The 13494-nt window shown below is 42.5% G+C and overlaps 1 long non-coding RNA gene across 1 annotated transcript in view; it reads right to left on the bottom strand.

The window, feature by feature from the left end:
- Positions 1–10318, bottom strand: part of LOC108449384 — a 180383-nt gene extending 170065 nt beyond the window's left edge. The window contains exon 1 of the long non-coding RNA XR_001865563.1: positions 10152–10318. This is a non-coding gene — a long non-coding RNA (uncharacterized LOC108449384). The remainder of the gene's footprint in view (positions 1–10151) is intronic.
- Between the last annotated feature and the right edge of the window lie 3176 nt (positions 10319–13494).

Raw genomic sequence — 13494 nt, 5'->3', positions numbered from 1 at the left:
GAAGGGAAGAAGGGAAGAAGGGAAGAAGGGAAGAAGGGAAGAAGGGAAGAAGGGAAGAAGGGAAGAAGGGAAGAAGGGAAGAAGGGAAGAAGGGAAGAAGGGAAGAAGGGAAGAAGGGAAGAAGGGAAGAAGGAAGAGCACAGAACTGTGTGGCTTCCTGACCCCACCTCAAGAAACCTCAGGAGCTGTGCATACCTTGAGCTGGTGCTGCTCTTCCAGCTGTACTTTCCCAGCTCCTCAGTGCTGTGCCAACACAACCGAGGGTGAATGAAATTCCACAGCTGCTGCGCCCTGTGCCAGGGATTTGGGGGACTTTCTGCTGCCAAGTCTGTGGCAAAGTTTTCATTTGTGCCTGGGGGCTGGTGCGAGAAAGGGAAGAGGAGGATAAAATGCAAGTGAAACATGGGGACAGGGCAAGTGTGGGAGCACAGATGCTGTTCCCTTTTCTGTGGTGGCTCCTCCTCCCAGGGGCCATGGACACGAAGCACACACCCCACAGGCCCCAGGCCCAGGGAGGAGCCTCATGACATGTCCTGTGAGACCACTGTCACCTGGCCAGCAGGGCCCTCCCGTGAGCAGCAAAGCAAGACGCTGTGGAAGGAATAGAGCGGTTTTCCCCAAGGAACTTTCCTCCTCCTGTGGGTGGGAATGATTTAGCCCATTGTGCAGTCTCCACCACTGTGTAATTTATATTCACTGGGGTGCCAAAACTGCAGTCTCCTCTAAATATAAGCAATTAACTCCCATTAGCATTAGTGGGAATCACTCAGGAGAGTATCCACCATTATTGATTATCTCGTTTTTTGTACCAACTCAAAAAAATGTACAAAGAGAAGAAAATCACATAGTTAGTGGCTTTGGCTAAGTTAAGGCAGGCAAATTAGATTCATTATCATTCTTGAGCTAAACAGTGGGGCTTATTAGAATGTAGTTCATTTACATACTTTGATCTGATGGGTGTAGATACCTAATTATACAGCAGCCAGCAACTTATTTTTGATGTTTTTTATTAATTAATATTCAGCTTTATAATTAAACGTGCAGGCTGCTCTTCTGCAATTTCTTTTTTTCTTGTTGTTCTTATTTCTAACACAAAAATAACTTCGAAAACGTACCTGTGAAGTCCATGAGCAGCAACACCATGCAATGAAATGTACTCCATCACTTAGAAAAAATGTGGCTGTGAGGGCAAAACTCTATGTGGACATACCGGGATAATGATTCCTCACCCACTGGGATGGAGTAGAGGCTACAGAAGTTAGGAGATATTCAAGGTATGCACCAGTCTGCCTCTACCAGAGGTCTCTTGGTCTGAACAGCTCAGAAGCCTCCTCTGCAAAGCAGGAATTTCTGTAGGAAAAGGAATACCCATCCTGCTAAAACTCCAGGAGTGTCCTGATGATCAGGTCATTAAATACACCAGCCATAAGAACTGAATTATGAACAGATCAGTATAAAAGAAATAATGGAATAAATAGCAAGTGAAGCTCACTAAGCCTTGGAATACAAAGAACTTTTTTCCTGAGCAGACAGTGCCAAGCAAGCTGAAAAATTAATTTACTATTTGTTCCCAGTTTTGTTATGATTGGTATCTTCACAAGTCTGAGCCATTAGCATGCAAGTTCACAATTATCCTCTGAGCCTGGTAATGTCCTGTCATTCACCTCCAGGGATTTATGTCACGATCCAACTCAGTTCCCAAGTGATCTTCCAGCAGGACAGAATGACAGCACCATTAAAGCTCCCTCCAGCAGATGATGGTAATGATATCATTATTCCCCTGATCAGCTTGGTGATGATTATTTGAACTTTATCAGTATTAATAGAGAAAATAATAAAGGTACTAATATTTGAAAGCTCTCTGTATTGTGTTTAGTATCGTATTATTGCTACATTTTATGGCAAGTACTTTGACATTTCAGTGAAATTCCATTTACAGTATTACCACTATAATCTACTCATTTTATAATTGCTTCTGGATACTTGTAAGGTTTAATTTCTGATTTTTCCTCTCAGTAAAGAGACCTGCGTATGAAATTAATATACAGTTATCCTCACAAATTTGCATTGTTGGCCTAGAATTGGGGGAGCTTAAAACAGCCAAAAATATTCAGTGTGACTACTGCATCAAATAAACCTTACTTGTGGGGTTCCACAGTGGCCAAGATTGCCTCTAATTCTCCAGAAATATCCTATCCATCAGAGCTCTTAAAAATATCCACAGAAAAGGGCAAGAGCTGCTGAGCAACTCAGGCCGAGATGTTCAGAAGGAACCTCAAGATGGAGAAAAATGAGTCAAACAATCTCACCGTGCTGGAAAAGAGTCAAAAAGAAGAGTAGAAAACATTCCATCCAGGAAAAGGTAGCAGGCATAATGACTCGGTTGGGATGGGGCCCATCCCACTTGGACATAACCTGGAACTAACTGATGGAGAGAAGCAGCTGCTAAAGAGCCTGGGAAATGGATTTTCTGGATCTGCTCTTTGCAGGGGCTCGGCCAGGAAGAAACGCAGAGAGGAGCAATGTAGATGGACTGACTGAAGTGTAAGTGTGGACGACAGGAAAGGTACAGAGCACATGAACCAGAATCTGTACCTCATTTCTGGCTTGATGGTACTTTTTGAAAGCATCTAGCAAACACTTACCCTGTACCACATGAACTTCTTCAGAGCCGTGTAGCTGCTCCTGCAGAACTACAGATTTCATTCCGGTATCTGCACCGAATTCTGAGTCGCCTCAATTCTTCTTGTAACAACTTGCACAAAGTTAATAAACTACAATTTTGTAGAGCTACAAGGCCATAGAATCTGATTGCTCAGACCCCATTCTCCTAAAGGGAAATAAAAAGAAAACTCAAGGCAAACAACAGCAGTGGTCTGCCGCCTCCTTAGTTTTATGAGTGAGGCATCAAAAAGGCAATGAAGTTGGGGTAACTATATCTCATTTTGAGGCTCAACTTAAGCTGGTTTCTTTGCCTTACTTTCTCAGTTCCAAAGCAGCTTGTAAATCAATGTCAGACACATCATGTGAGAGATCCTCCATGAAATGTTTACAGAACTGTGGGATACCCAGCATGACACACCATTAGAAACTACCTCTGGCATTTCATATTCCCAGGAGCTCTCCTGAGAGCCACTCCCCAGCCTTCACAGCCAAAAATGAGGTGTGAGGAGGGATGGCAGATGTGCAGGGCAAAGGGTTTAAACAACAGCCAGGTCCCTCCGTGACTCAAGACACAGGACAGTGGTGGCTCTTGGGAGCTCTGATCACCCATGGCCACCTGTAGAGATGCTTTTACACAGAACAGACAGACAGTGTTTATAAGAAGGCCAAGGTTATTAAACAGAGCCTGGATCCAGACATCTATTTCAGACAAAGGGCTAAACCCCAACACTCAAGAAACTCTTTTGGTTTTAAGTTTTACTCTTAAAATTCTCACAGTGTAAGACATGAGATTAAGAGGTCTGTTCTAAGGATCTGCTATCCAAACAGACAGGATTCCCTTGCATTATGAAGTCACCAGGGACGGAATTAAAACTTAAAACCTCCTCTGCCATGCCTTTTTTACCTACCAGCTCATGGAAATGCCAACACCCAAGATCACAGCATCTCCTGTTTTCAGCCAGGTCTCAGCACAGTCCTGGACTGAACATCATTCATTCAAGTTTTGTCCCAGCCTTCAGCTTGGCCACAGATTGGTGCCTTTCTTTGCAAGCTCTGAGGGCAGGAATTGCTGACATTACCCAGGAAGTCAGCAAACAGTGCTAAGAGAGTCTCACCAGCCCAGGATCTCCTGTGGCTCTCGAGCTCCTGCCTGTACCAGGGCTAAATTTGTGCCAATGTCAGCCTGCAGTAGCAGGAGCATTAAAGGAAAGCCCCGGGCCAGCGGCTGCCTCACAATTGTATTTACAACAGCCTCACTGTCTTTGTCAGGCCTGTTCTCCATGGAATTGCATACCCACTTAAGGTTATGAATTTGATTTATCGGCAAGATTTGAGGTGAGTTTCAATCCTTGTGGAAGTAATAGAACAATGGCACGGAGCAGGAGAAGATACAGGGAAGATATATCTGCGTGGGAATTTACCACCCACGGCTTTGTCAAGGCCCTTCGGTGCTGATTTGCAGAGCTTTGCAATACACATTTCTTGTGTGGTGACTCCTGAATTAATTCAGATTTACATCATTGTGGGCAGCACAAGGAAATACTGATCTGAGCCAGCAAAACAAACACGTATTTGAACTGAGGTGTCAGGAGGCACAGACGGATTGTGCCACCTGCACTACTCATGAGGTGCTCCTTCCAGTCCACTCTACAGCATGTTCAAGCTAACTTCTGTGGGGTTATATTACAACTATATTGACTTTCCACAGCATTAATTTCATGGTGATGTTTCAAACTTCTTAAGGTTCTGTCCAGAATAATGCTGAACTTGGGACAGAAAAAAACTGGCGGTATTTTGAGTGACTTAAAAGATGTCACCGTGAGATACCGTGTGAGCAGCTTCCCTCCAGTGCAGTGTAACACAGGCTGCATTTTCCCTTGGATCCCATGGAAGCAGCAGCCCCAGAGGTGAAGAACTGTCCCTTACAGCAGATTCCAAAATGCTGTTCATTATAAAGCTGGAATTCACTTCAAAGCTGTTTCCAGCTGACATTCCAAGTGTAGCTGAAGGCACTTTACATCCTGTTGATGTCCTTGGACCACTTGGCAAAGTCTCCCAGTTGTAGATTCCCAAAATACAATCTGCACCCAATTTTTGGATAATACTGAAATACCATCCCCAGCTACATCTTAGGGATGTTCCACTTTCCTGCCATAGACCTAAATCTTGCATTTTTCAAATCAGTGGGAGTTTTGCTTGAGGAAGAAATAAAAGATTAGGGCTGCAGAAAACACAAAGTCAGTAATTTGGCAGCCTGATTTTATAATAATCTTTGTCTAATGATTATTTAATATTGTACCAGGCTATTTAAAAGAATATTCTACAAAGTATTGGAGCTTCCTTTTCAAAGCCTGTGTAAAATGTGATTTGTAATTAGTAGCTTTAGATATGCAATGTGTGTGAGAGAATATTAGTATTCCATAAAAGCTGCTGTCAGTATAAGTTACACGGAAAAGCACAAAATAATATGAATATTTAATAGCTAAAATACTTTATTTAAAATTGATTTGCTAGATTTTATAGAAGCTCCACCTGAAGAACTTAAATTATTTTTTTCTTTGCTTTAAATTCTGTTCTGAATAAATGAGTTAGGAACTATGACCATAAATGACCTGAGCACTAAGGGAATATATTAAAATTTACTTTTAAGTACTTCAAAGCATTTCACTTTTTTCACATATAGATACTGGATTTATTCACCCAGCTTGTTACAACAACTCTGGAAATTACCACTGTGAATGTTCATTAAATATTCTGATATTTACAGTAGGTGTCGATGCAGTAAATTCCACTGACTGACGGCAGCACCAACTCTGAGCTTGGAACGTGGCCCGTTCCTTAAAAAGTTCTGGTGCGTCCTGCACTGTGCATGAGAGGGGGAGACAGCTTTTTTTGCGGGTTGTACCTTTGTTGAGAGGCCCAGCCCAAGAGCTCACCGGGCTGTGCAGCAGAGGGCACTCACACTCTATGGAACAGCCGCTCCGCACCGCTGGCCAGCCCTGCGCTCCTCTCCCCTCTGCTGCACGACAATTCCGCACCAATTTTATTCCAATTCCCTCTGAATTATTGGAAGAAAGCTAAGGGGGAAAAAACTCCCCCGATTTCTTTGCTCAGGCCTATGAAACCTCCTCACACACAACCTAAGGGTCTCAGGGACAATTCCTGTGGGTCTTAATGAGGGAGCAAAAGGTACCAGTCCTTGAAGAGCTTCCCAACAGGCAGAGAGAGCGGGATTTGGCCATCAGAGAAGCGAACAACCAAAAATGTTTCTTAAACTGCCTGGAGCTGAGGCAAGAATCTTTTTAAGGCAGCAATAAGATCAGCACTGGTTGCTCTATGATCCTGACATGCTGCCACTAAACTATGAATATTAAAAGAGTATCTAAATTAATGAGTCCTGTGTTCCCTAATGTTGTGCCATAGCTTGATTTCTCCCTTCACAAAGGAGTTTTCTCAGCATACTCCCTTTCTGACCTAAATAAAATAATTTCTGATTTTTCATCTACTTCTGGAAAGTAATGGCATGGTAAAGAATGTGATGTGTGAGCTACAGATAGCACTGAAAGAATCCAAGAAATCTAAAAATACAGTACGTTTTACAGGAGAGGTTTCATAAGGTGGCTGTCTCCTCCTTGACATCACTATTCAGCTGGCTATTGGAATGGGACTAATTTAATTAAGAGAACAGCTCAGATAAAACATTTTTTGTCAGATTCCCCGAGTCCTATCCACCTTGCTTGAGAACTCAAGCAAGTCTCCTCTGAAGCAGTCCAGTAGCAGAGCTCCCATCATACCAGCTTAGCTGAGCACAGTCACAATAGGAGCAATTGGCACAAAGGAAACTACTGAAGTTAATGTAAAGATTATCATATTATTTTTCCAATGCTGACCCAATGGTCAAGGCAATTGCTGGCAAGAAATTGTTCACTGCAGTCTTGATCTTTCACTCCTCAAAAGCTCCAGTTGAGTTTTATTTGCAGTGTTTGGTCCTGAAACCCTCACAGCTTGCCACGAGCTTATTTCATTCCTCTGCTTTCTGAAGCAAAACCAGCTATTTCTAAACAATAAACAGCAACTGGGGGTTTGGGTGCTTTTTTGTTTTTTTTTGAGAGTTTTTTGTAAGAAACGTAAGCAGATTGCTGAGACCATAACATTGTTAAAATACAAACCAGGTTGTTAATTTGACTGTGCTCCAGTCTCTCCTAGCATGAAACTTGATTTCCTAATAATAAATTTCTGATCTGGTTTCAGTAGGTAATCAAATACCACAAATCCACTTTGCATTTTAAAAAGAATGGCGTATTTCACAGGAAAGAGAAAAAGCTGGAGAAGATGGGTTTGTGGCAAAACAATACAGTTCTTCAGATCCCATACAGAACCACTGTATTGCATAAAAGCTGGGGAGTGGGTGATGGGGAAGGGTGGGGACAGAAAGGGAGCCAAGGAGAAGAGGGTTAATAGAAGTTTTCCAATCTATCATTCTCAAAGTAAACACATAAACAACGAAAAAAAGCCTCTATCTGACCAAGAGAGAAGAGTGTTAGGAGGATGTAATGGAATCCCTGCAGCATTTCAAACTCTACTTCAAATCTAGGTCTCTTTCCACATCCCATGTTCATTGCTCGCAGCAAAACTGGGTTCCTTTAAAGAGCATGTCCCTTTATCATCATAGAACCAGCAGTTTCAGATTTCATACTTGTGATCTCAATAGCTGGCAGGGATTTATATTCAGAACACAACTTTGGTGTATAAAACTGGGGGGGAATCTCAGGCAATGTGTTTGTGTATCACCCAGCAATCTGAGGGGGGACCGGGGTATTTTAGCTGTCCCAACACTGTTTTTCAGATGTTAGGAAAAAAAGAGGAATACTAAACACACAGACAAATACAAAATTGCTTTGTGTACTGTTTGAGGAATAGTAAGGACGGGTCACCATTAACTGTTTAGTGCTTTTTGGCTGAGGGACTGTTTCCTAAGGAAATGTGCTGGCTGCAGCCTTTCAGACTCGCCTGGCAAAGCCTTCAGTGAAGAAATGCCTGGTTAATACCTCTAAGAGTGTGTGTATGCACATGCAAACACGGGCACTACTCATTTACCCTAATTAACACTCCTAACTGCAATTTCACCTGGTTTGATAGCTTGTAAGGGAGCCTGCCCAAACGTCAGTCTTCCTTGGGCACCAGTTTTTGTGCAGTCGTGTACAAGGGATTAGTGACACACTCAGGTGCACACAATGTTCTTGGGACCTGGCAGGATTAAGCTCAGAATGTTTTTCTCCTTCAAAACTCTTTAGAAGTCTGCATGGCACCTTTTGCCCTCTTTTCTCTATAAGCTATTTCTAAAAGAGACACGATGGAGCGTTCAAACCTTAGTGGTTCTTTTCTAGTGGTTCAGCTTACAAGAAGTCATCTTTGTATCCCCCTAAAAAGATAAAAAAACTCCTCCAGAATGACAGAGATGATTGAGAAATGCATATTAATAAAAACAAATATGAACCCAGTTTTCTGTTCTTTTTATTTTTTTTTCCCTAATGAGGCCCATAGCCAATCTCATATAAAGATCTCTGGGAAAAATGGAAAGGTGTGACCAAAGGCATCAGATGTTGGACACGCCGTACCCCTGACCGCACAACGTAATCCCAAAGAGGAACCCTGAGCTGGCATTCCTAAGGCCAGAAGAGACACTTTGAATCATGGAGAACTTTAGGAAAGCAGTAAGATCTCCTTCAACAAAAATACTTCCACCCACATGAATCCCCCTCTTGGATATTTGGCACTGGTACACTGACTTTATCAAGATGCTACAGGAGGTAACTTAAGTTGAATGTCCTGGCTTTGCAGAGATTATTGGCATTATTTACCTTCTTTTTTTTCACCTACCAGATTTTTAATTAAATTAAATTCCCCATGCATGGTTAGCTATAAAGTGCATATTACTTACCTGCATCTTCAGATCTTTTACAGTCCCGTGGGTAAATCCATAATTAGTTGGTTTTGTAAAATGCATATTATTTACTTGACAGGCCATAGTGGCTCTAGAGGAACTGTCCTCATGTCTTGGTTAAGTGCATAATTAGGCAGGTTTTTTAAACCTATGTTATGTTCCCCCCCATTGAAGCCATTGCACTCCATTTGTTAAATATTCATCTTTTTTTTTTTTTAAATGTATTATTTACTCAATCGGTCAAGACAGCATATAATTATGTATTTAGAACGTGTGCAATGCATAACCAAAAACACTCATGAAAATGTATGGAATAAATTACTTTGCACTATTAGGGCACTTTTAGGCCACCGTGTCCTCACCATTGTCTCTCAAAATACCAAGTATGTTCAGAACAACTGTTTAATGAAAGAAGTGTTCAGCCAAGCACTGCTTAACAGGATACTTGCACATTGACCTAAGCTTTTAGATTCATTCATAAATAAAGGCAGCATTTGTGCTATTTAGAAGCAGAGTAAAACTTGGTTTTACAGTCCTATCTCCTCAGTCCTTTGGGACAGATTCTCCCCAGGATAAAGGAGTGTTGTCCCACTGAGGAAGGCACTGGCATGTTGATCAGCAAAGCAGAGATGTCCTAAAAACCATGAACTGTGGCCTTCCAGGGGATATTTCTGACAAGCACCCATGAGGATGCTCCTGTCAGTGCAACGGAGACCTTTGAGGGTGACCATTCCCCATGGAAAAAGCCTCGCAGGAAGTCAGTATTTCTGTGTGGCTCTGTGATACTGGTTATGCACAGGCTTTGAGGACCTTATGAAGCTGAAGTTAATGGACATGAGGTTGTGAACAGTGTGATAAAATCTGGAGAAGGTTTGAAACTACCAACAAGGGTTTATATTAAATAATCAGAGAGGAGCTTGACCTCCCTGATCTTGTATCACCCTTAGTGCTGCTAACTGAAGGAAAATGATGTGATGTTTAGTGACTCGCAGGGTCACAGCTGTTCAGAAAGGGTGACTCCCATCAGCTTCTTGATGGAAAGGGCATCTTCCTAAATTTGGTGTTCACCTACTGGGGGCAGCTAAATAAGAATTCATCCCCCCTCTCCTCCCATCTGCTCCCACCTCCCAGCCTGTCCCTCCATTTCAGACAACGCCTGTAGCTCCCCAGCGCCTGGCCAGGTGTGGGGTGAGACAGAAGCTACAATGCTTTGGGGGTGGGCACCTCCTCCAAATTGCAGCTCAACACCAACAGCAACCAAAAGAACAGAATGTCCTGTGCCGTCACATGACACAGGGCAGGCAGGAAAGTGCCAGCTTCCCTCAGAACCTCCTTCACACTCCCTGGAGTTCCCTTCTCACCCCGAGTGCTGCAGTGAGGCCAAGCTCCACCCCAAACCTGTGATGTATTGCACGAGGAACTTGCCATAAGCAGAATGTGCCTCCTTTCTGGAATCTGCTCAGGTTATGGGCACACAATCAAATGCAATCAAAGCACAGCAGCTAAACAAGTCAGCACCTGTCAGCTGGGCCTCTAAACCTACCTCTGGAAGCCTTTATGTTCCTCCCAGAAGCGTATTATGGGAAGGGCCGTGCAGGGAAAGATGCTGCCTCCACCCCTGGTTTGTTGGGCTGTTCATCACCCCCCTCTGATCCATGTCACCTTCACATTTCAGCTGGCAAATCCAAGTCTGGGGGTGCTCTTATTTGCTCAGCTGGGGGGGGGGAAGAGAGAAAAAAAACCAGATAGCTTAGTTAAAATAGATCTCAAAACTGAGTGGCTACATGAGCACTGAATTGCAGAAGGACTGGTGGAATGTTCTTTTTCTCCTTGGACAAGCTGGTTAAGCTGGTTAGGGTGATAACCTCTAGCACATCAGCTGGGAGGAAATTAAGCCACTCTTGCACAGTTCTGCAACAGCTCCAGCCCACCCTGGCTGCAAAAGAAAACATGCAGCCTTAAATCCCAGAGGAAAGGATCTCAATTTCAGTCAGTATTCTCAATAAATATGAAAAAGAACATGCAAGGCAAAACCAGACAGGTTCCTTAAACAACGACTGTGATTAATTTTAAACTGTGTTGTCCAATCATATTGATCATTATGGCCACTTACTATAACTACTCGAGTTTTCCTGCTTTGTTCCTTTACTTCAACACAAAACCAAGGACTTTCTCCCACAGTTGGCTAGATGTTTCCTGAAATAACACAAGTGGTGGCTATTTTACCCAGCAGGTTCCTTTATCACCACAGAGCAGGAAAGTTGACAGGCTTTGTGTCTGAAATGTAATTAGCTCACGGGAGTACAGTCACAATGAAAGCAAAATTTACATTATTGCAGACGTGATTGTTTGCTCTTTCAAACAGGAGTAAATGTGAATTCCAAGGCTTGTATTCAGGGGGCTTGTTCAGTCAATATCCTCAGATGTCCTGTACTTCTGCCAAGGGGATGGGAAGCGTGGAGGTTTAGGCCAGGTTTCTTTTAAGCTTTTAAGACCTCAAAAAAGAAATGAATGACCAAAAATGAGCAAAAATTTCTTTTCTAGAGGCTTTTGAACCTGTCAGCCCTTACAAAAATTTCAGAAAGCAAATAGCCTTTACTCAAACCAATTTTGTTCTGAGGTTTTCCAGCTACCGATAGCATCTTTCCAGGAAAAGGAGGGGAAGCAGGAAATTTTTCATTTATATGATCTCTTATCAGGAATACTATAATATACTGTAACAACAGCAGTTTCAGGACCTGCATGGAGAGATCCAGAAGCACATTGTGGGAAAAGACCCTGAGACTTAAAGGTCATTTTTCCTTTGAAAGAAAATTACAATTCTTTCTACCAGATGTTCCTCTACCTGCTTCAGGCAGGACACAGTAAAAGAGACTCCAGCCACCTCCTCCGGTGCTGCTATAACCTCCCTGACCAGGAAGGCTTTTTTAAAATCCAGCCTGGATCTTGCTACTTTCAGTCCATTGCTTTGTCCAGCACAGACAGGGAGATTTATATATCTGAAAAGAACAGTCTTGCTCCCAGACATCAGTGCCTCAGGCTCAGTAACCCATTTCTTTTAATCTTTGTGAGCCACATTTTCTGGGGTTCTGATTTATCCTCCCTGTTCTCCTCTAAACTGTGTCCTACTGATTCCAATCCTTCCCAAATTGCGTTGGCCCAAGCAGGATGAAAGGCTCCAGGTGGAGCCTTCTGAGAAATGAGAAATCAATGCAGCTTCTCGCAAATGTTCCCCAAGAGCTGCTATCCAGGCACTAAAACTAAAGAGGGACATAAACAAGGTTCTTTCTGCAAAATATTCAGTTCAACAAGTTACTGGGTTGTCCCAAAAACCAACAGGGGACTGAACAGGCCCCTTACTGAAGTGACAGCCAGCATTGACAGGAATCCCATCATGTTCTCGTATTTCCCTTTTTCCTACCACTGACAGCAATACCACCACAAAGGAAAGAGGAACATGCCTTTAAACTTCTGTTTGTCCAGCCATCCTGACCTTGTCCGGGAAGAAGCGAGTCAAACACTAGAGTCTATTTTGATACAAGAGAGGCCTTTGGTTAAACAGGAACAAACCTGTTGTAATTTAAGCAAATAAACAACCCAAAAAAGCTTCTTATAGAAAGATAAGCAACAAGTTTAGGAAAAGTTATTAATTACAATTTAGCCAAGGAGACACAAATTCTGTATCTGCACCCGTGTTCTCAGCATTGATGCAGATTTTATTTTAATGTCATACTGTCCACTGGGAATGGTGTTATCATTGGGCAAGTTGGTTTTAAATAGAAAAAGCCATCAGGATGATGAAGAGAAAATAGATTTTCTTTCCACCTCCCTTTGCAGAAAAGATTAGGAATTGTAGAATTTGGAGGTATTTTACTTCAGAGCAGTGAAATCCATGCATGTTCTGCTGAGAAGCGCAGTGAGTTTGCATCGTGCTGTGATCTAATGTAGCAAACTGTGATCCCTCAGAGCTGATGCCACAGGACCTTCCCTGGTTTCTGTTTTGCAGATGAAATGTTCTCCTCCTGATCCACCAGCACTGCTCAATCCCCTGGATACAGCTTGTGTTGAATGAGCTGCCAACAATTACAGGTAACTGGTGACCAACAGACACCACAGTAAGGATAAAATCAAATGCAGTGGTCAACACATTGTGGTTTGATATTTTTTGTTGTCATTCTATCCAATTAATCAGGAACTATTTCTTAATGAGTGGACTGCCAAACTGGTATGATTATACCCTTTGAAGTAAAAGTAGGTCTCAATCTGCCTATTTTATTTTTATTTTTGCCTTTTCCTTAAATCAGCAAATCCTCTACATAGCCTCTTGCTGATTTTAAGAGGCATATGGTTCTTAATCCAGCGGTGTATGAATTATGGCAGTAAATGGCTTTGAAAGTGCCTCGAAAGCAAAAATATGGAAATTTCCCCCCCAAGAGACCAGGATGAGCAGTCATTATTTTTGCGATTGCAGAGAACACTGCCCAAGTGTTCCAAGACTCCGTGTGTGTAATTGTTTGTCTCTTTCTCGCTTTGAAGTATTTTTTTTTTTAACAGCAAAACCTCAGACACACTCAAGGACAGCTTCCACAGCTTGGTCAAGAACACCAGCGTATCTACATATTCACTAAGTCATAAATCTTCTATACTTTGGCTATGCATATATGACACATGACCCTTATTTCTCCCTTGTGGTCGAGTCTGAGAGACAATAGAGGTCCACTAAAGCACACAGCTTCCCTCCTAGGTAATATTTCATATGTATCTCTTTACAACCACCAACACATCAAGGAAACTGAGCTGCAGTCTGGGAGGGGAGTTTAACCATAATTGTCTTAAATTGTCTAATTTGGATAAAATGAGCAAGAAAATTCCCTCAGCTATTTGTT

Source organism: Corvus brachyrhynchos, unplaced genomic scaffold (genome assembly GCF_000691975.1).
Source record: "Corvus brachyrhynchos isolate BGI_N302 unplaced genomic scaffold, ASM69197v1 scaffold69, whole genome shotgun sequence".
Classification (NCBI taxonomy): domain Eukaryota; kingdom Metazoa; phylum Chordata; class Aves; order Passeriformes; family Corvidae; genus Corvus; species Corvus brachyrhynchos.
This window is presented reverse-complemented; position numbering and strand designations above follow the sequence as displayed.